The sequence below is a fragment of the Microcaecilia unicolor genome, chromosome 10, assembly GCF_901765095.1.
Source record: "Microcaecilia unicolor chromosome 10, aMicUni1.1, whole genome shotgun sequence".
Classification (NCBI taxonomy): Eukaryota; Metazoa; Chordata; class Amphibia; order Gymnophiona; family Siphonopidae; genus Microcaecilia; species Microcaecilia unicolor.
In genome coordinates, this window is record NC_044040.1 from 89580229 (window position 1) to 89601619 (window position 21391).

Consider the following 21391-nt stretch of genomic DNA (forward strand, 5'->3'; position numbering starts at 1 on the left):
TCATTCTGTGCCACAGGGAAACTTCAGCAGCCACCCCACCCCGTACATAGTAACATTAAACATATGTCTCTTGTACAATGTGCCTGAACCAAACAGGTAGAAAATTATTATTTTTTTTTTTTTTGTCATGAAAAGAACAGCAATCTAGCAAAGCAGTTCTCCGGGGGAAAAAAACACCTAAACCAAAAAGTTACTGACAACAGAAACTAAAGGGAGGTATCTGGGCCAGTCCGGAGGGACTAAAGGAAACCAAGTTAGCAGATAAGATCTAATTTCTCCTTCCTTAGTGTCCCTCTGGACCAGCCCAGAATGCAACTGATGGGAAGTAACAAAGCAGTACATAAGTATTGCCATACTGGGAAAGACCAAAGATCCATCAAGCCCAGCATCCTGTTTCCAACAGTGGCCAATCCAGGTCACAAATACCCGGCAAGATCACAAAAAAATACAAACATTTTATACTGCTTATCCCAGAAATAGTGGATTTTCCCCAAGTCCATTTAATAACGGTCTATGGACTTTTCCTTTAGGAAGCCATCCAAACCTTTTCTAAACTCCGCTAAGCTAACCGCCTTTACCACATTCTCTGGCAACGAATTCCAGAGTTTAATTACATGTTGAGTGAAGAAACATTTTCTCAGATTCGTTTTAAATGTACTACAGTTTAGCTTCATTGCATTCCCCCTAGTCCTAATATTTTTGAAAAGCGTGAACAGACGCTTCACATCTACCCGTTCAACTCCACTCATTATTTATAGACCTCTATCATCTCCCCTCAGCCGCCTTTTCTCCAAGCTGAAGAGCCCTAGCCGCTTTAGCCTTTCCTCATAGGGAAGTTGTCCCATCCCCTTTATCATCTTCGTCGCCCTTCTCTGCACCTTTTCTAATTCCACTATATCTTTTTTGAGATACGGCTAGCATAATTGAACATAATAGTCGAGGTGCGGTCGCACCATGGAGTGATACAAAGGCATTATAACATCCTCATTTTTGTTTTCCATTCCTTTCCTAATAATACCTATTTGCTTTATTAGCCGGAGCAACACACTGAGTAGAAGGTTTCAACGTATCATCAACGACGACACCTAGATCTCTTTCTTGGTCCGTGACTCTAACGTGGAATCTTGCATGACGTAGCTATAAGTCGGGTTCCTCTTTCCCACATGCATCACTTGGCACTTGTTCACATTAAACGTCATCTGCCATTTACACAAATCAGTCTCCCAGTCTCGTAAGGTCCTCTTGTAATTTTTCACAATTCTCCCACAATTTAACGAATTTGAATAACTTTGTGTCATCAGCAAATTTACTTAACCCTCCATTGCCCCAGGTACAAATAAGTACCTGTATATAATATGTAAGCAGCATTGAGCCTGCCATGAGTGGGAAAGCGCGGGGTACAAATGTAACAAATTTAATTACCTCACTAGTTACTCCCATCTCTAGGTCATTTATAAATAAGTTAAAAAGCAGCGGTCCCAGCACAGACCCCTGGGGAACCGCACTATCTACCATTCTCCATTGAGAATACTGACTATTTAACCCTACTCTGTTTTCTAATCTTTTAACCAGTTTTAAAACCACAATAGAACACTACCTCCTATTCCATGACACTCCAATTTCCTCTGGAGTCTTTCATGAGGTACTTTGTCAAACGCCTTCTGAAAATCCAGATACACAATATCAACCGGCTCACCTTTATCCACATGTTTATTCACCCCTTCATAGAAATATAGTAGATTGGTGAGGCAAGATTTCCCTTCACTAAATCCATGTTGGCTTTGTCTCATTAATCCATGTTTTTGAATATGCTCTGTAATTTTGTTCTTAATAATAGTCTCTACCATTTTGCCCGGCACCGACGTCAGCCTCACTGGTCTATAATTTCCCGGATCTCCTCTGGAACCTATTTTAAAAATCGGTGTTACATTGGCAACCCTCCAATCTTCCGGTACCACACTCGATTTTAAGGATAAATTACATATTTCTAACAATAGCTCTGCCAGCTCATTTTTCAGATCTATCAGTACTCTGGGATGAATACCATCCGGTCCAGGAGATTTGCTACTCTTCAGTTTGTAGAACTACCCCGTTACATCCTCCAGGTTTACAGAGAATTCATTAAGTTTCTCCAACTCGTCAGCTTCGAATACCATTTCCAAGTCCATTTAATAACGGTCTATGGACTTATCCTTTAGGAAGCCGTCCAAACCTTTTTTAAACTCCGCTAAGCTAACTGCCTTTACCACATTCTCTGGCAACGAATTCCAGAGTTTAATTACACGTTGAGTGAAGAAAAAGTTTCTTTGATTCGTTTTAAATTTACTACATTGTAGCTTCATCGCATGTCCCCTAGTCCTAGTATTTTTGGAAAGCGTGAACAGACGCTTCACATCTACCCGTTCAACTCCACTCATTATTTTATAGACCTCTATCATATCTCCCCTCAGCCCCCCTTTCTCCAAGCTGAAGAGCACTAGCCGCTTTAGCCTTTCCTCATAGAGAAGTCGCCCTTCTCTGCACCTTCTCTAATTCCACTTTATCTTTTTTGAGATGCGGCAACCAGAATTGAACACAATATTCGAGGTGAGGTCGCACCATGGAGCGATACAAAGGCATTATAACATGCTCATTTTTGTTTTCCATTACTTTCCTAATAATACCTAACATTCTATTTGCTTTCTTAGCCGCAGCAGCACACTGAGCAGAAGGTTTCAACGTTATCATCAACGACAACACCTAGACCCCTTTCTTGGTCCGTGACTAACTTGAAACCTTGCATGACGTAGCTATAATTCAGGTTCCTCTTTCCCACATGCATCACTTTGCACTTGCTCACATTAAACATCATCTACCACGCCTGATGTACATTTTTGACCCTCGCAGTCGCTCCTCTGAGTTTTCTTTTCACCGTTCTTCTCATTTTATCATAGTCCTTTTTTAAAGTTAAACGCTAACTTATTTTATTTCCTATGTACTACTACTACTACTATTTAGCATTTCTATAGCGCTACAAGGCATACGCAGCGCTGCACAAACATAGAAGAAAGACAGTCCCTGCTCAAAGAGCTTACAATCTAATAGACAAAAAATAAAGTAAGCAAATCAAATCAATTAATGTGAATGGGAAGGAAGAGAGGAGGGTAGGTGGAGGTGAGTGGTTACAAGTGGTTACTAGTCAAAAGCAATGTTAAAGAGGTGGGCTTTCAGTCTAGATTTAAAGGTGGCCAAGGATGGGGCAAGACGTAGGGGCTCAGGAAGTTTATTCCAGGCGTAGGGTGCAGCGAGACAGAAGGTGCGAAGTCTGGAGTTGGCAGTAGTGGAGAAGGGAACAGATAAGAAGGATTTATCCATGGAGCGGAGTGCACGGGAAGGGGTGTAGGGAAGGACGAGTGTGGAGAGATACTGGGGAGCAGCAGAGTGAATACATTTATAGGTTAGTAGAAGAAGTTTGAACAGGATGCGAAAACGGATAGGGAGCCAGTGAAGGGTCTTGAGGAGAGGGGTAGTATGAGTAAAGCGACCCTGGCGGAAGATGAGACGGGCAGCAGAGTTTTGAACCGACTGGAGAGGGGAGAGGTGACTAAGTGGGAGGCCAGCAAGAAGCAGATTGCAGTAGTCTAAACGAGAGGTGACAAGGGTGTGGATGAGGGTTTTGGTAGAGTGCTCGGAAAGAAAGGGGCGGATTTTACGGATGTTGTAAAGAAAGAAACGACAGGTCTTGGCGGTCTGCTGGATATGAGCAGAGAAGGAGAGAGAAGAGTCAAAGATGACCCCAAGGTTTCGAGCTGAGGAGACAGGGAGAATGAGAGAGCCATCAACAGAAATAGAAAACGGGGGGAGTGGGGAGGTGGGTTTGGGGGGGAAAATGAGAAGCTCGGTTTTGGTCATATTTAATTTCAGGTGGCGTTGAGACATCCAGACAGCAATGTCAGACAAGCACGCTGAAACTTTGGTTTGGATGCAAGGTGAGATATCAGGGGTAGAAAGGTAGATTTGGGAGTCATCAGCATAGAGATGGTAGGAAAAGCCATGGGATGAGATTAATGAACCAAGGGAAGAAGTGTAGATAGAAAAGAGGAGGGGACCAAGAACAGAACCCTGAGGTACGCCGACAGGCAGAGGGATAGAAGTAGAAGAGGATCCACCAGAGTGAACACTAAAGGTGCGGAGGGAGAGGTAGGAAGAGAACCAGGAAAGGACAGAGCCCTGGAATCCAAGTGAGGACAGGGTATCGAGAAGTATGCTGTGATCGACAGTGTCAAAAGCAGCAGAAAGATCAAGAAGAATGAGGATGGAATATTGACCTCTGGATTTAGCCAGTAATAGGTCATTGGAGACTTTAGTAAGCGCAGTTTCGGTTGAGTGGAGAGGGCGAAAACCAGATTGTAATGGGTCAAGAATAGCATGTGAGGAGAGAAAATCAAGGCAGCGGCGGTGAACAGCACGCTCAAGTAATTTGGAGAGAAAAGGAAGGAGGGAGATGGGTCGGTAATTAGAGGGACAAGTAGGGTCAAGTGAAGGCTTCTTAAGGAGAGGTGTGACCACAGCATGTTTAAAGGCAGCAGGGACAGTTGCAGTGGAAAGTGAGAGGTTGAGAATGTGACAGATAAAAGGAATAAGAGTAGGAGAGATGGCATTAAGAAGGTGGGTAGGAATGGGATCAGAGGAACAGGTGGTACATTTTGAGGAAGAAAGGAGAAGTGTAGTTTCCTCAATAGTAACTTCAGGAAAGGAGGAAAGTGAATGAGGGGAAGGAGAGAGAGGGGGACGGACTAGTGGAGGGAGAGGTGGTGAGGTAGAGAAAGCAAGGTTTATCTTTTGAACCTTGTTGTGAAAGAATTCAGCAAGGGTCTGAGGAGATAATGAAGGGGGAGTTGGGGGAGGGGGCACTGTTATCAAGCAGCCCCAGCACCATTACCTCCCGCACCAGATCATGCGCTGCACTAAGGACTAGGTCTAGAATTTTTCCTTCTCTCGTTGGCTCCTGTACCAGCTGCTCATAAAGCTGTCCTTGATTTCATCAAGGAATTTTACCTCCCTAGCGTGTCCCTATGTTACATTTACCCAGTCAATATCGGGGTAATTGAAATCACCCATTGCTATTGTGTTGCCCAGTGTGTTTGTGTCCCTAATTTCCTTTAACATTTCTGCATCCGTCTGTTCATCCTGGCCAGGCGGACGGTAGTACACTCCTATCACTATCCTTTTCCCCTTTACACATGGAATTTCAATCCACAGTGATTCCAAGATGTGTTTTGTTTCCTGCAGAATTTTCAATCTATTTGATTCAAGGCTCTCGTTAATATACAATACTACCCCCTCCACCAATTTGATCCACCCTATCACTACGATATAATTTGTACCCCGGTATGACAGTGTCCCACTGGTTATCCTCCTTCCACCAGGTCTCAGAGATGCCTATTATATCTAATTTTTCATTTAGTGCAATATATTCTAACTCTCCCATCTTATTTCTTAGGCTCCTGGCATTCGCATATAGACATTTCAAACTATGTTTGTTGTTCCTATTTACATCATGCTCAGTACTTGACACTTGACAGTATTAATTTGCAATCTTTTGTCTGATTTTTATTTTTACTTAAAGACACCTGATCTACTACGGTCTCTTTTGCAACCTCAATATCAGGATACCCTATCTTCCCTGTTTTGGTGATATCTTTGAAAGATAACTTATCCCGAACTATGCGCTTTTAAGCGACTGTTGGCCTTCTCCCCCATTTCTAGTTTAAAAGCTGCTCTCTCTCCTTTTTAAATGCCGATGCCAGCAGCCTGGTCCCACCCTGGTTAAGGTGGAGCCCATCCTTTCGGAATAGGCTCCCCTTTCCCCAGAATGTTGCCCAGTTCCTAACAAATCTAAAACCCTCCTCCCTGCACCATCGTCTCATCCACGCATTGAGACTCCGGAGCTCTGCCTGTCTCTTGGACCCTGCATGTGGAACAGGTAACATTTCAGAAAATGCTACCCTAGAGGATCTGGATTTGAGCTTTCTACCTAAGAGCCTAAATTTGGCTTCCAGAACCTCTCTCCCACATTTTCCTGTCATTGGTACCCACATGAAACAAGACAGCTGACTCCTCCCCAGCACCATCTAAAATCCTATCTAGGTGACGCGTGAGGTCCGCCACCTTTGCACCAGGTAGCCAAGTCACCAGGCGATCCTCACGTCCACCAGCCACCCAGCTATCTATATGCCTAATGATCGAATCACCAACTGCAACCGCTGTCCTAACCTTTCCCTCCCGAGCAGCACTTGGAGACATAGCCTCGGTGCGAGAGGATAGTATGTCCCCTGGTGGGAAGGTCCTGGCTACAGGAGTACTTCTTACTTCACTAGGGTGATGCTCTCCTTCTAGGAGACCTCCCTCCTCCAAGGTAGCACAAGGGCTACCAGACTGGAGGTGGGACTTCTCTACAACATCCCTGTAGGTCTCCTCTATGTACCTCTCTGTCTCCCTCAGCTCCACCAAGTCTGCTACTCTAGCCTCAAGAGAACGGACACGCTCTCTGAGAGCTAGGAGCTCTTTGCATCGGGCACACACATATGACATCTGACCAACTGGGAGATAATCAAACATGTGACACTCAATGCAAAAGCCTGGATAGTACCCCTCTCGCTGCTGGACTGCTGACTCCATCTTAGTGTTTTTGAGTTTTTCCAATCATCATTTAAAACTTGCTACAGTATTAAGGATATTAGCCTAATATAAAAGTGTCTTTTAGTTTATATAGTATACTAGGAAAAAATGCCCGTTTCTGAGCGGAATGAAACGGGCGCTAGCAAGGGGCCCCCTCCCTCCGTCCCTCGAAGCTACTTGCCTTGTTCGCTGTGGGCCGTTTCGGCCCTCGAGTGTCAATAGCTCCGCCCTTGACGTCATGACGTTTTGACGCGAGAGCGGTGCAGACACTCCAGGGCACACCGGATATCTCGGGTGCCTCAACTTCCGTGGAGGCTTCAGAACGTTGGGGTTGCCTTTTATATATATAGATTGTATGATTTATTTAGTGTTTCCTTCTTAGATGGTAATGAAATGTATTTAAAACTCTGTAAGAGCACTCCTTGCTTGTTACCCTAATTACAATAACTGACTATAAATGAAGAGTTGTCCTAGGGGTGGGTGGGAAGACTAACTAGATCCTGCAGTGCCTGCTAGATTCTGTTAATACTGTAGTACAAAGTTTTTAAAACTAAGTGGAAAAGACTATGGAGATTAGTTGATAAAATTTGCTTTTTATATTTTTATTTTGCCTAACACTAACCTACAATTCCTCCTTTAAACCCAAATCTTTAAGTTCCCAAAGCACAAAGCAAAATAGCGTTCACTTACCAGAGAAATGTCCTCTTCTCTCGGAACTTCTCAAAAAGAAAGTTAAATGGGACCTTTCCTCTTTATATAGTTATGAATCTAAGGGGCCTCTTTTAAACAGGCTCTTTGAAGCTGACTCAGCAACCTTTATGGAAGGGACCCCAGCAATCCCGCTGTAAGAACGCTCACAACAAACATAGCCTCTTGACGACACTGAGCATCCAATCGGTAATGCTTCGACAAAGAATGCAACAACGACCACGTAGCTGCATTACAGATTTCTAAGGGGAGACAAGAAAATGCTCCACCCACGATGCTGCTTTACCTCTCGTAGAATGAGCCTTGATGCCCTCAGGTACCGACCTGCCAGAGAGAAGATAAGCAGAAGTAATCATTTCTTTAAGCCATCTAGAAATAGTAGGCTTAGATGCCACCAGACCTTTGCGAGATCCTCCAATCAAACAGAAGACTCAATCCGTATGCCTAAAGGTCTCAGTCACCTTCACACAGTACTTCAAAACTCACCTGACATCCAAACACTGCAAGCCGCGTTGATCTTCGGAAACCGAGGAGGAACCCAAAACAAGCAAAACCACGGGCTGAGAAACATGAAACCATGACAAGACTTTAGGCAGAAAGGAAGGAACTGGACGTAAAGCGACCCATTCCTTAGAAAATTCCATAAACGCAGATCTACAAGAAAGAGCCTGCAATTGATACCTTCTGAGCGGAGGCAGCAACTAAAAATACCGTTTTAAGTGTCAAATCCTTCAATGTGCAAGAAGCTAAAGGCTCAAATGGTGCCCTTGTAAGAATGGAGAGGGCCAAACTTAAATCCCAAGTGGGAAATATAGCATGAGGAGGAGGACGCAGAAGACTCACTCCCCGAAGGAACCAAGCAATATCCAGATGACTTGACAAAGCCTTACCTCAAACATGGCCCCAAAAACACAAGAGCGCCACTATCTGGACCTTCAGAAGCTAGCGCTAAGCCCTTATCAAAGCCAAAAAAGTAAGCATCGAAGCCTGCCCGAAATGGAGAAATGGCACAATCGGAACACCACACCTCGAATACTCTCCAAGTTTTAATTGAGAGGTAGAACGACGACGCGACCAAAGCACTGTGGCAATTACCATGGAGGAGAAGACTTGCTTCGTTAACCTAGCCCTCTCATGGGCCAAGCCAGAAGACAACAAAAATCGAGCCAGGCCTGAATGAACCACCAGACCCTGAACCAAAAGTCTGCGAATCTCCGGCAACCAGAGTGAAGGACCAAAGAGAAGGCGCATGAGATCTGCATACCATGGCCTATGAGGCCAATCTGGAGCTATTAAACTTACTCGACCTCTGTGTGCGATTCTTTGGATCAGACAACCCAGAAAAGGCCACAGAGGGAAGGCATAGAGAAGACCTGCTGGCCAGGACTAAAGAAGATCATCCACTCCGCTCATCTTGGGGTCTCTCCTGCGGTTGAAGAACCAAGGCACCTTTGCGTTTAGATTTCACATGAAGAGATCCATGGCTGGACTTCCCCAACGATCCACAACTGCTTGAAACGCTTCCATCCAGAGAGTCTACTCTCCTGAGTCTAGTGTGTGCTAGCTGAGAAAATCCACTTGAACATTGGACGAGCCTGCTGCGCGGTACACTGAAATTGCGGTCAGATGACTTTTTGCCCAACTTATGAGCAACGCTGCTTCCTGCTCCAGGAGACGACTCCTCGTTCCTCCTTGACTGTTGATATACGCTACCACTGTAGCATTATTATCAATATATATAAATGGCGAGTGTCGTACTCACTCGCAAATGCGCAGTACAGACCCTCTCTGCCCCGCCCCCGCGTCAATACGTGATGACGAGGGCGGAACAGAGAGGGTCTCTACTGCGCATTTGCGAGGGACACCGTCGTCGCTAACGCTCCCCCCCCCCCCCCCCCGGAGTCTCCGCCGCCACCCACCTTCCACCCGGTCGGGCCCTCGCTCCGCTATTGAAACAGCGAGGGCACGCAGCACACAGCTCTGCTGAGCTGCCGTCGGCCTTCCTTCTTCTTCTCTGCCTGTGTCCCGCCCTCGACGACGTTACATCACACGAGGGCGGGACACAGGCAGAGAAGAAGGAAGGAAGGCCACGGCAGCTCAGCAGTACGACCGGGTGGAAGGTGGGTGGCGACGGCTCCGGGGGGGGGGGGGGTGAACTCGGAGGGGGAGCGGCAGCAGCGAACTCGGCGGCAGGGTGGGGGGGCCTTTCAACCCCCCCCCTCCTTTACTAGCCCTGAACGGGCTGAACGGCTAGTCTGACAGAATGCCACGATGAGAGGGTGAAATGCTTCCAACGCTACCCAAAACACCCTGGTTTCCAAGAGGTTGATCGAGGAGGCGGCCTCCTGGCGGGACCACAGTCCCTGAGCATACTAACCTGGATAGTGGGCTCCCCAACTCCTGAGGTTGGCATCCGTCGTGACCACTGTCCACTGTGACAAATCCAGAAGCATTCCCTTGGACAGATTGGACAGCTGTAGCCACCATCGAAGGCTGCTGCGTTCCCGAGCTCTCAGAGGCAATTCTTCTGCGGAGACCATCTGGACAGTAGGGCCTTTTGCTGAGGCCTCATGTAGGCTCGGGCCCACAGGGCCACCTGTATCGTTGCTGCCAAAGAACAGAACACCTGCAGATAACCCCTGGCACAGGGAACTGACCTGCGCAGGACTGCCTGAATCTGGGCCTGTAACTTTTGGATTCTGCACTGAGGGAGAAACACTCAACCCTGAGCTGTGTCGAATGAAACGCCTTGGTAGTCGAGGGATTGAGATGAAATCAGGCAGCTCTTGAGAAAATTAACCAACCAACCTAGGGACTGAAGGAAAAGAACTACACTCTCTATGACTTGGAGGCTTTCCTGATAAGACTTCACCCTGATCAGCCAGTCGTCCAAGTAAGGATGTACTAAGATGCCTTTCATCCAAAGAGCCGCAGCCACCACCACCACCTTGGTGAAGGTGCGAGGAGCTGTAGCAAGCCTAAAAGGAAGAGCCCGAAATTCGTAATGCTTGCCCAGCACAGCAAAGCGAAGAAAACGCTGATGAAGGTGCCAAACAGGAATATACAGCTAAGCTTCCGTTAAATCCAGAGCAGTCAAAAATTCCAATCTGACTGCCACTATGATGGATTGAAGAGTCTCCAGCCAGAAGGAAGCCACCCGAAGGGATCTATTGACTGCTTTGAGATCCAGAATCAGCCGGAAAAAAAACCTCCTTTTCGGTACAAGTAAACGGAGCAACAGCCCTGACCGGTCACCGCCGAGGGAACCGGGCAAACAGCTTGTAATGTGAGTCTCTTTAGTGTGTCCCGAACGGTGGCCGTCTTGAGCCTGGGTCGACAAGGGGATACCAAAAAGGCATCTGGTAGAGGCCGCGCGAACTCTAAGGAGTACCTGTCTTGTATAACCTCTAGTACCCACTGATCTGAGGTCATCTGGGCCCACCTCTGATAAAACTGTGTTAACAGAGCTCCCACAGGAATCAGAGGCTGGACCCGAAAAACTTCATTGGGAGGGCGGGAAGGGGATTGGAAGAAAGCTCTTGAGTCTCTACCCCCCTCTCCTAGCACCTGGAAAGGACTGAGTTCTTTGAAAGAACCGAGACCTCTGTGCTGCAGAAATGCTTCCTGGCCTATAACGCCGAAAATCACACCCATGCCCCCTAGTTGGAAGCGTAGAATGATCCACTCCTCTTGGCCTGTCTTCCGGGAGCCAAGGCGCCTTAATTTCTCCTAGACTGTGAACTAATTTATCCAACTCTTCTCCAAACAGCAAACACCGGAAGGGAAACTTGCTCAACTTAGATTTGGAAGCCGCGGCTGCGGCCCACCCCCATAGCCACAGTGAGCGTCCGGCCACAACACAAAGCCATAGACATCGACATCGACAAAGCCCTAAGCAGATCATACAAGGAATCAGCCAGGAATGCTGACCCCATCTCCAGCTTTGCTACTTCAGCATCTATGGAGGCCAAATCATCTGAAGCCCTATCCAAAACACTCTCGGACCATCGGAAACATGCTCTAGCAACCAAGGAGCCACAGATGGCAGCCTGAACTACCAAAGCAGAAACAAAGGCACTTTTCAAAAGAGCCTCCATACACCTGCCCTGAACATCCTTAACAATGGTACCCCATCTACCAGCACCGTATTCCTCTTAGTGACTGAAGACCACTGCGTCCACTACTGGGGGTTTAAGAAGAGCCTTATCCTCATCCGGGACAGGATAAAGGCACCGACACAGGATAAAGGCGAACCATAGACCTAGCCAGTTTAAAAGAAGAATCTGAGGTGTCCTATTGAGTCTGCATGATATCCTGATGCATAGGGAACGTTTTCCCTGGCTTTCTAATTCCCTTAACTAGAAGATACACTTTTCGGGTTTCTACCACTGAGGACTGCTCTTCCTCAAAACGTAAAGGTAGAAGCCACCAAAGAGATGAGCTCCTGCAAATCCTCCTTGTGGAAAATCCTAAGGAATCTTCACCTGGAAGTAAAGATTCTCCCTCAAGATCTAAACCAGAGGGCTCTTCAGGAATTATATCCTCCCCTCCCCACTGCGGGCATCGGTACACCCGAACCACCAACATCAGCTGCTGCCTCACGCAGAGCCAGTACCGCCGAAACAACATCTAAAGCAAGATCCACCGCAGTACAATATTTACAAATTCCTGATGCCGCCGAGCTGTGCCTATGACAAACAGAGCAGCGCTTCAGCTTTTCTGACATGCTGCTTAAGACAAAAACAATGGCGGCACTTTTTTTTTTTTTAATACAGCAAGCAGACCACAGGGTGAAAACAGAGTAAACCTGAGGCGGAAACATAGCTGCCTTGCTCAATGCCGCTTACTCAAGGAGCAGAGACTCAGGATTGCCTTTGCTGCTCCTTTTTCTCAATGTTTTGTTTTTCTTTTTAATCGGCTCACTCGGTTTTGTTTTTTTCAAAGACAGCGGCTACCCCTCCCAAAGACTGTACACACTCTTTCCCTGAAGAGGTGAAGGCTGGCTAATTGAAGAAAGGAAGACCCAGGGAGGATGGGGCACAGAAGAGCTAAAGACTAACCAAAAAGATTTTTTTTTTTTAAATAAAGAAGATAGCAAAGGAAGAAAGACTGAAAGGGCTTGCCACTTTCCACCTGTTGGAGACTGATTACTGAGTGTAGTTACAGTTGGCCAGGGCTCTTATTGGCTCTCTCTAGTGTCAGAATTTTCAGTCTCCACCTGCTGGAAGGCGTGCACAACCCATCAGTTGCATTCTGGGCCAGTCCAGAGGGACACTAAGGAATGCTTTCTATTTATCAACAGTCTTCAGTCTCAACAGAACTAATTTACCAACAAGTCTAAATACATTAGTACATTTTAGTAAATATGGATCTTGATTTGCACTTCAGTTCAGTCTACAAAGAGTTTCTAAGCACATAACTGTATTCCTTGCTTGTGACAATATTTTTACTTAAGCAAAACAAATGCCTTCAAGTTAAAAATCATCCCCTGCTAATTTATGAACTATTACAAAAAAGTCATCCCACAATCCTTCAGACTTAAAGATACTCTAGTAACCGGGTCGTGCACACCAGGGCTGTGAAGTTGGTACACCAGACCTCCTGAATCAGACTGACTCCTCTATTTTTCTATTGTCCAACTCCAACTAATATTAGCGTTTAAATGTTTTGTGCTGGTAAGTATATATATATATATATATATATATATATATATATATCTGTCTTGGATCTAGTTATAATGTATGAAATGATCAATGTATTATAATGGTTTTTTTTTTTTTTAATTTTCAAGCTGGAGTCAGAGTTGGTTACATTTTTACCAATGCTGACTCCACAGCTCTGATGTACACCATTTCCATTATTATTATTAGGAAAGCAATATTTTTCCATTAATGCATTTATTCTTATCTTCTGGGTTTACTTATAGAGCTTCAGTTCCTACCATCCTCCCCCAAGATAAGCTGGCTTTAAAATTAAATACAACAAAATTTTATATGATTAAAGACATGAAGCATTCTGGTGCTCATTTGCAAAGAACTTACAAAGTTCCTTAGGTTACTACAGAACTATGTAAGTCTAAGTGCTTTGAAAACAAGCCTCTCTATTTCTCAAGTCTTCTGATCTCAGCACCAAATCTTCCTGTCCCCTACTACCTCCTCAATGTAGTAATGATCTCCATCCCAAAGAGCTAATACCTCATTCTTACCTCTGGAGAGTTTTTTTTACATTCACATTTGATGCACTAGCACCTCCATCAACCTTGCAAGTTCTACATTCTACTTTTGTTCAGATGAAAATTCAGTTTGACTGTGTCCATCTCCCTCCCTCTTCCCCCAATAACTGTTTTGTCTGGTGTCTTTTCAATACCAGATTTTCATGGTGGTCAAGTGGGTACATGAAGACGGAGGAGCAAGTTTTCGTCACCTCTGAACATGCCCCAGAAGTGTGCTCTTTTAGTTCAACATACAGTTTCTTGTGTTGCTCTTTGACTAACCAATTGACCCCAATACTCAAATATTAATGTACACTGCAAACTAAAATTATATTATATATATACATATATATATACACATATACATACATACACACATATATAAACAGAGCTTAGCAAACCCCACAAGACCATAGTGACTAGAAATTTTCTTCTGATGCCTGGAATTCTGTCCCAATTCCCCCCTAAGCGTTTTCCTATTCAACCTACTATTGCAACCAATGCTGGAGGATAAGTTTCTTTCTCCCTGCACAGCTGTGTGAATTCGAGCTACACATAGCAGAACTTGCATGCTGGTTTCAAGAGACTTCAGAACCTAGGAATGGTATGCAACTTACAAGTTGTGCGGTGCAGGGAGGAAGACAGTCTCTGCTTTGGCAGCAGCCACAAACACTCAGATGAAGATCAATGGTACTGATGGGAAAGAGGAAGCCACATGGAATGGAGAGGATGGGACACTGGCTGGCCAGCAGGAAAGGGTAGTTAACTGGCTTACAGGCGTACAGGCTAGGCGTAGGAATGTCTTGCTGAGTGATAACGGTTGGCGGGAGAGGGGCAACTGACTGGTTTCTTAGGTGGTGATGGTGGGCTGGGGGCAGCTTACTGGTCAGTAAAGGCTAGCTGGGGTAGAGGATGGAGGCTGGTCGATTTTGAAAGGTAAGAGAGACTATGTCAACAGTACTGGGGGAGGGGAAGAAGAACAAGCATGATATTGCTAAAAGGGTTGAGGGGGGAGAGACTGCCAGACTAGATGACGATAGGGTAGAGAGGAGGGGGCTGCAATGCTACAGTAGGAAAAGCAAACTAGGGAAGGGGTTAGAAACCATGCATTGTAGTGTAGCTTCCATAATGTGAAGTTACCTGCTCAACTTTATAACGCACACTCACACAACCCTTGTATTAAGAAAATTAAGAGAATAGTGTGGTGATAATTTACTAGAAAAGCCTCCTCCTCCTCCTCACCCCCACCCCACCTTCTAATGGGCAAATATGTGTTTAACAGCTGTGCTCACCAACAAACAACATAAACAAAAGGAGCATTGGGCACAAGTCTCCTTCCAAACACTGAATTACTTGGCAGCTGTGTGTTTCTTGCAAAAAGTCACACTTTTCTGTTCAAGACTTTAAATGCAGAAATGCTAAACAAAATACTTCTGTTCTGTGTTTATGAAAGAAAATATCAGAGAAGGACCACAGATGACTGACAAAAGGTATATATAGGAATAGAATAGATACCACATTATTCCCAAAATACATTTATGAATAATTTAAAAACTGAAAGTGTACACAACCACGGAGCCAGATAAAACATCCCAAGATGCTGAAAGAACAGAGATTCAAGCAAGTCCTGTACAGGATGTGGTTAATAGACTAGAAAGGTTCCGCAGGACTAGAAAAGGGCTGGTGAGGTCCCTCTTCACAAAAATGGTAACAGAAAAAACGAGGTGAGAAAATATAAGCTGGTAAGCCTGACATTGGCGGTTAGAAACGTAATGAAGATGCTACTGAGGAACAGTGAACTTTCTACTATTTCACTGACTGAGTGACCAAAGAACTAGATGAGATTATATGGTTTACTTAGAACTTAGCAAAGCTTTTGAAACAGTACCTCATAGAAGGTTCATAAAAAAAAACTATGTAGCCTGAAGTTAGAACCAAAGGTGGCAAGCTGGATTAGAAACTGGTTAGAAAACAAAATGACAGCAGAAAAAGGCCATATGGCCTTTCCAGTCCGCCCATCCATACCATCTACTTCCCTTCCCTTATAGATCCTACCTGTTTGTCCCAAGCTTTCTTGCATTCAGATACAGTCTTCATCTCCACCACCTCCAACAGGAGGTCATTCCTCACAACCATCACCTTTTCCATAAAGGAGTATTTCTTTATATTATTTCTGTCTCTTATCCCCTTTTTATCTTTATCCTATATCCCCCTCATTCCAGCGCTTCCTCTGACCTATAAACAGAAGATGGTGGTAAATGAAATTCACTCAGAGAAAAAAAAAAAAAAAGAAGAGGTGGAGTACCTCAACAAAAGGTTAGAAGAGAAAAAAAAAAAGTTTGCCTATTTGCAAATGACACACCTTTGCAACAGAACTCATACCCTGGAGGAAGAAAACAAAAATCAGCAGAACAGTCTAATGCTTGGCATTTAGCTTTAATGTGAAACAATGCAGAGTGATGCACTTGAGGAGCTGTATGCAATAGTGGGCTACAGGGTTATATGCACCAGATCAGGAAAGAAATCCTACTATGATAGTGTCTGAGAAACAAAATAGTACAACAATGTGACAAGGCAGTGGCCAAATACATAAAGAAACTAGATTGTATGCAGAGGGGCACAAACACCAGAAAGGAGGAAATTATAATTCCTCTGTACAAGTCATTGAGGAGTCTTCACTTGGAGTACTGTGTTCAATTTTAGAGGTTGTAGCTGACGAATGGATCAGAAGATAGGGTCTGCACCAAAATGCATAAAAGAAGACCTGAACATATAAGAGTCGACAATGTTTCTTAGGATCTAGGAGCCAGCCCAAAAATCTAGACCAGACATAACGAGCCAGCACACACGTGCGTGCACACATACATATATATACATAACTTCGTCTCTGCCTTACCCCAGCATGCACACATAGATGTCAATATCCACCCCATATACCCTCCTGAGGCATACACTGCTCTCCCTACCAGTAGCTGTTACCAAATTACTCCACCCCACCAAACTGAATTCTCAATACTGCTCTCCAACTTATCTTCACCTGCATATACCTCCCCAGCTTCTGCACCCCAGCACACTAACACCAGTTTTCGCTCCCCTTCCCTCCAGTACAGACATCCTGTTCATGCTTCCCCCCTTCCAGTAGCACAGATAACCAGTTTGCGCTCCCCCACCCCTAGCCATACTAGAGTAACAAACGGAAATGAAATATCAGAGATGCACATTTTCCAAAGCTGACATGGTCCAATTGATAAATAGAATATTTTTTCTACCTCTTTAGTGTGAGAATTTTATTTTTCCATTCAATTTTGTCTGTCTTCTGCTTTTCTCCATTTTTTTCCTGTCTTTTCAATGTCTCCTGTGTCTATTTGGATGGCAGACATGGAGAAAGAAGAAATTATCTTCCATGTGTCCCTATCTGTCCTGTCCAGCACCTTTCTCATATGCCCCTGTTCCTGTCTACCCCCCCCCCCCCCCCCCAATGTTCAATATCTGCCCTTTTAGTGTCCCTATCCTCCCCTTATATTCAGCATTGCCACTCTGTGTCCCTATTCTCCCCCCACCCCCGTGATCAACAATGTCCCTCTGTGTTCCTATCTAACCCTTTTTCTAACATTGCCCTGTGTCCATCTCTATTTTTACTCCATACCCCATCCTTCCCCTGCCCCCACTCATAGTCTAGCCTAACTCCTTCCAGTCTTCCCCCCCCCCAGGGTCCAGCACATTTCCCTCTAGCCCCCCCCCTTCCCCTCCTCCTCCCCAGGGTCCAGCACATCTCCCTCCAGCCTCCCTTCCCCTCCTCCACCTCAGGGTCCAGCACAGCACCCTCCACCTCCCCAGGGTCCAGCACAGCAGCCTCCAGCTCCCCCCCCCCAGGGTCCAGCACACCACCCTCCAGCTCCCCCCCCCCCCAGGGTCTAGCACACCACCCTCCAACCCCCCCCCCCCCATCAGGGTCCAGCATACCTCCAGCACCTCCCTCAATCTCACACCCTCGAGTCCAATGTCTACTCGCCATCTACACCCCTACAACCCCCTCCTCTCGGTCCTCTAATTAACCTGTCTTGATGGTCGGCGGCAGCAGCAGCATCAATTAAGGCATGCTGCTCTAGCCAGCATCTGGGTCTCACCTTCGCAGAAGCAGAACGTTACCTCACCTAGGGAGGGACCCGGCAGCGGGAAGGCCCCGATGCTGGCCAGAGCAAAATGCCTTAATCACTGCCGCCAGCCACAAAGACAAGTTAGAGGACCCAGGAGGAGGGGGTGTGGGTGGAGAGACAGGATTTGGGAGCATGCAGGTGGGAAGAGGGAAAGAAACACTGGCTGGACCCCAGGGGAGAGGGGGATAAGAACTACAGACAGAAACCTTCAGGGTGCAAATCCTAGGCACCAGGTCTAATTTTTAAGTGCCACGGCAACCTGGCACCTGAGCTTTGTCAACCCCTACTCCAAAGAAAAGAAAGGAAGAAAGAAATACAATATGAACATTTAAACACTTAATAGATAATGAACACTTTTTCAAAGAAAAAGAAGCTATAGACCTTAAAAAAACATTAAATAAAGCCACAAGAAGATTAACTTAAAAGGCATCATTATCAAAGGATGCCTTAAAAGGAAATACTTTATCACAGAAAAGGTGATAGATGCCTTGAATGCCCTCTTCATAGAGATGACAAGGACAAAACAATTCTGGAATTCAAAAAGGCATGGGATAAACACAGAATCCCTACATAGCAAGAGAATGGATTCAAAGAATACAGCCCATCTGCTCAGAGCAAAACAAACTGAAAAACAAGAATTGTGTATGGGGGGGTGGGGGAAGAGAGAGTAAGTTAGCAACATAAAACAGCAGTTACAACTCTAACCACCTTACTGGGCAGATTGTATAGGCCAAACAGGTCTTTATCTGCCACCATCAACTACGTTTAAAATTAAAACCTACTATAACAGATTTAAAAACAACACATTAAATCTAAACAAAAATTAACATTTAAAGTAGATACTTAAAAGAACAGAAACAATGACTGGTCTGTATTAGCCTTTGTAAGTAGCAAACAGTGTTTGAAGTTTGATGGCCCACTGTTCAAATATCCTAAACCTATTTTTTAAAAAATAATCAAATAAAATACAACAGTGCTGATACTATGTAGCATGGCACTAGAGAGAGGACATACTTGCAGGCCATTCTCATATAACTACCAAATAGATGAAAATTGGAAATTACTTATCAGCAAGTTCTAGAGTTTTATTACTACATCACTGATATATATATATATATATATATATATACATACACATTTTAAAAAAACACCTGATAAAATGTTAAATTATACTGTCATTTCTGAGTACAAAAAAAATGAAAAGTTTCTGGCTATAAAAGAGAATGAATATATTAAACAAAATAAACACTTTCACAGTGAACAGCAGCAAATAATCCAGATGCTTAACATATCACCATATGTTTTACTTAACAAAAGGATCTAGAGTTAGTAACTCACCTTTCAAATCCAAGTTTAAGGAGAGTTACAAAGTAAGGTATGTTATAGCTCCCTGCGCTAGACGACTTACAATTTAAGTCGTACGAAGGTAATGGAAGGTTATGTGACCTGCAATAAGTCACAGAGTCTCAACATGAGAAATAATATCTGGCTTCCCAGGTTTTCAGCTTGCAGCTCTAACCGCTATAATGCGCCTCCAGGAAAAACATAGAGAAAGCTTCCTAACAAAAACATTTCCTTAGAAAACAGTCATTAAAATTAAGCTCTGAAAGCTATGAAAATAAGGAGAAAAGTCTGTAGGAAAGAAACCAATATGGGAAAAAGGTTTTAAAATTATGTTACACGCTTCCAAAGAATCAGTGGGTGGCTAACTAAAAAAAATACTTCTGTTCCCATGCTACTGCCTACTCATGCTACAGGTCAAGTTATATGGCCTGCAAACTAGCTTTCCCCTTTCCCTACTTGTATCTAGGAAGGGTTTTTTTTTTACTGCCTGAGGACACTGAGCGAGGCCTGAAGCCTACCGGCGAAATATCTTCCTCCACTCCCCCATGGCGCCTAGCCTAGTCTCTCACAGCCAGCTGACCCAGGACCCGTTTTCTTCCCTGTCATATTCAGAAGCTTATGATTTACTAACCTTCCTCTAACACAAACCACCAGGAGACCCATCCCCACACCGCTCCTTACCTCTTTCTCAGGAGCCGCCAATATTCAGAAAAACTCTTCTTATTGCGGTACCAGCCTTTAATACCAACTTTATTGCCCCTTGCTTGAGTATTTCTCTGCCTTTCCACGTCCTACCGAGATGCAAATATACTGTGGCGGAAAGAATAACAACTCTAATCTCCCAATTTTCCCTGTTATCCCTTTCACTAGTAGACGGCCACCATCTTACATTAGGGGGATACTACTTGTCCCTCCTACGCATGCGCCCGAAGACCTAGGGGGCGCAAAGGATGCACACGCCTACTGGGCATAATGGGAGTTGTAGTCCAGAGTATCTAAAGTGAGACACGTAGACACTGTGAACTAAATAAAAACCAGAGCTGCTCGTACTGACTTTATCTACTAATCGTAGATGATATTTTTTTAGTGTTGATTAGAAACCTTCATATAACACGGTATATGCAAGAAAAAATACCGGCAGCATGGCACATATGCGACCGGAAGAGACCAACGATGGGACTTGTAGTTCAGTGAATCCACTTAGTCTTATGCAACGGATGGATCCCTAGACTACAAATCCCGACAGGCTGTGTTCTAAAAAGAAGCCAGGAGGGGAGAAAGCCTGATAGTTTACAGTTATTTTTATGTTTGACTCAAAGATATAACCGTTCTATGTTATATCTCTCTGTGTTTGTTAATAGGAGAAAGGAGATACAGTTGTCATGTAGAGCGAAACAACAAAAATAAGTTGAAGCACAGTTAAAATAGGAAAAGGAACATTCTTTCCACAGATTATGGTGTAGCCGGCTCGAGATAGGGTGACGTGAGTTGTTTCCTTTCTGTTGGGGGGGGAGACGGAAATGGTCTCTTTATGTTGGGTGGCGGTAAATTGAAGGTAAATACAAATAAAGTTACCAATAAAAAGTATTATGGTGCGATAGGTCGTATGAACGTGAGATTGCTATGTATTAAGTTCACATGTCTATAAAGCCTTATAGAGAAGAAGGTAGTCATGATGGATAACGTGAAGAACAGAGGAAGCAATGTTGCTAGTTAATAAAAAAAAAAAAATACGCTAGGTTGGAGCTGCTGAATGTAAAGTTAAGGTGCTTTCTTATTTTGGAAAATTTACGGATGTATTTTTAATCATTAATAAGCTTATTAGGAGGGAGATCTTTGCCTTTTTTTTCTTGCGTTTTCCGTGGTTGCAGCTATTCTTGATGGTTAGAAAAAGGTGGCGGGTTTTTATTGACTCATATCTGAAAGTTCCTAGATTCGAATACATTCGGAATAATGTGTACGTTAATAGTGGATATGGGCCAAAATAGCCTAGTCTGTCAGGGGGAAGTGTGAGTATTGATGACCTTGCCAGCTGAATTTTGTCATTTTCAGCAAGATCACTACTAAGTCAGCGTCATCATTTCATGTAAAAAATTGCCTTTAGTTGAAGTTTTGGGTTTAATCATCATTCTGCTTTTCAGAATTGCAAATTACATTCCATACAAGCTATTCAAATACTTTAAATGAAACCCAACAGTACTGCTGCGCTTTTCTGAGCGGAGATATGATAGAGTGGAGTGGAACTGGTAAAGTTTGACTGGGTTTACTTTTCAAAAAGTACAAAGATTATGCAGTGTGTTCTTCCTATTCA

General features: G+C 44.4%; 1 protein-coding gene across 6 annotated transcripts in view; it reads right to left on the bottom strand.

The window, feature by feature from the left end:
* The window catches only part of CNOT4 (CCR4-NOT transcription complex subunit 4), an 898013-nt gene extending 878013 nt beyond the window's left edge, over positions 1 to 20000 (bottom strand). For 4 of the 6 annotated variants that reach the window (XM_030215603.1, XM_030215604.1, XM_030215600.1 and 1 more), the window contains exon 1: positions 19762 to 20000. The gene's annotated coding sequence lies outside the window, so the exon portion shown is untranslated. Of the gene's footprint in view, positions 1 to 19074; positions 19125 to 19761 lie in introns of those variants that run through there. The other 2 variants (XM_030215605.1, XM_030215602.1) reach the window with 2 other exon arrangements.
* Between the last annotated feature and the right edge of the window lie 1391 nt (positions 20001 to 21391).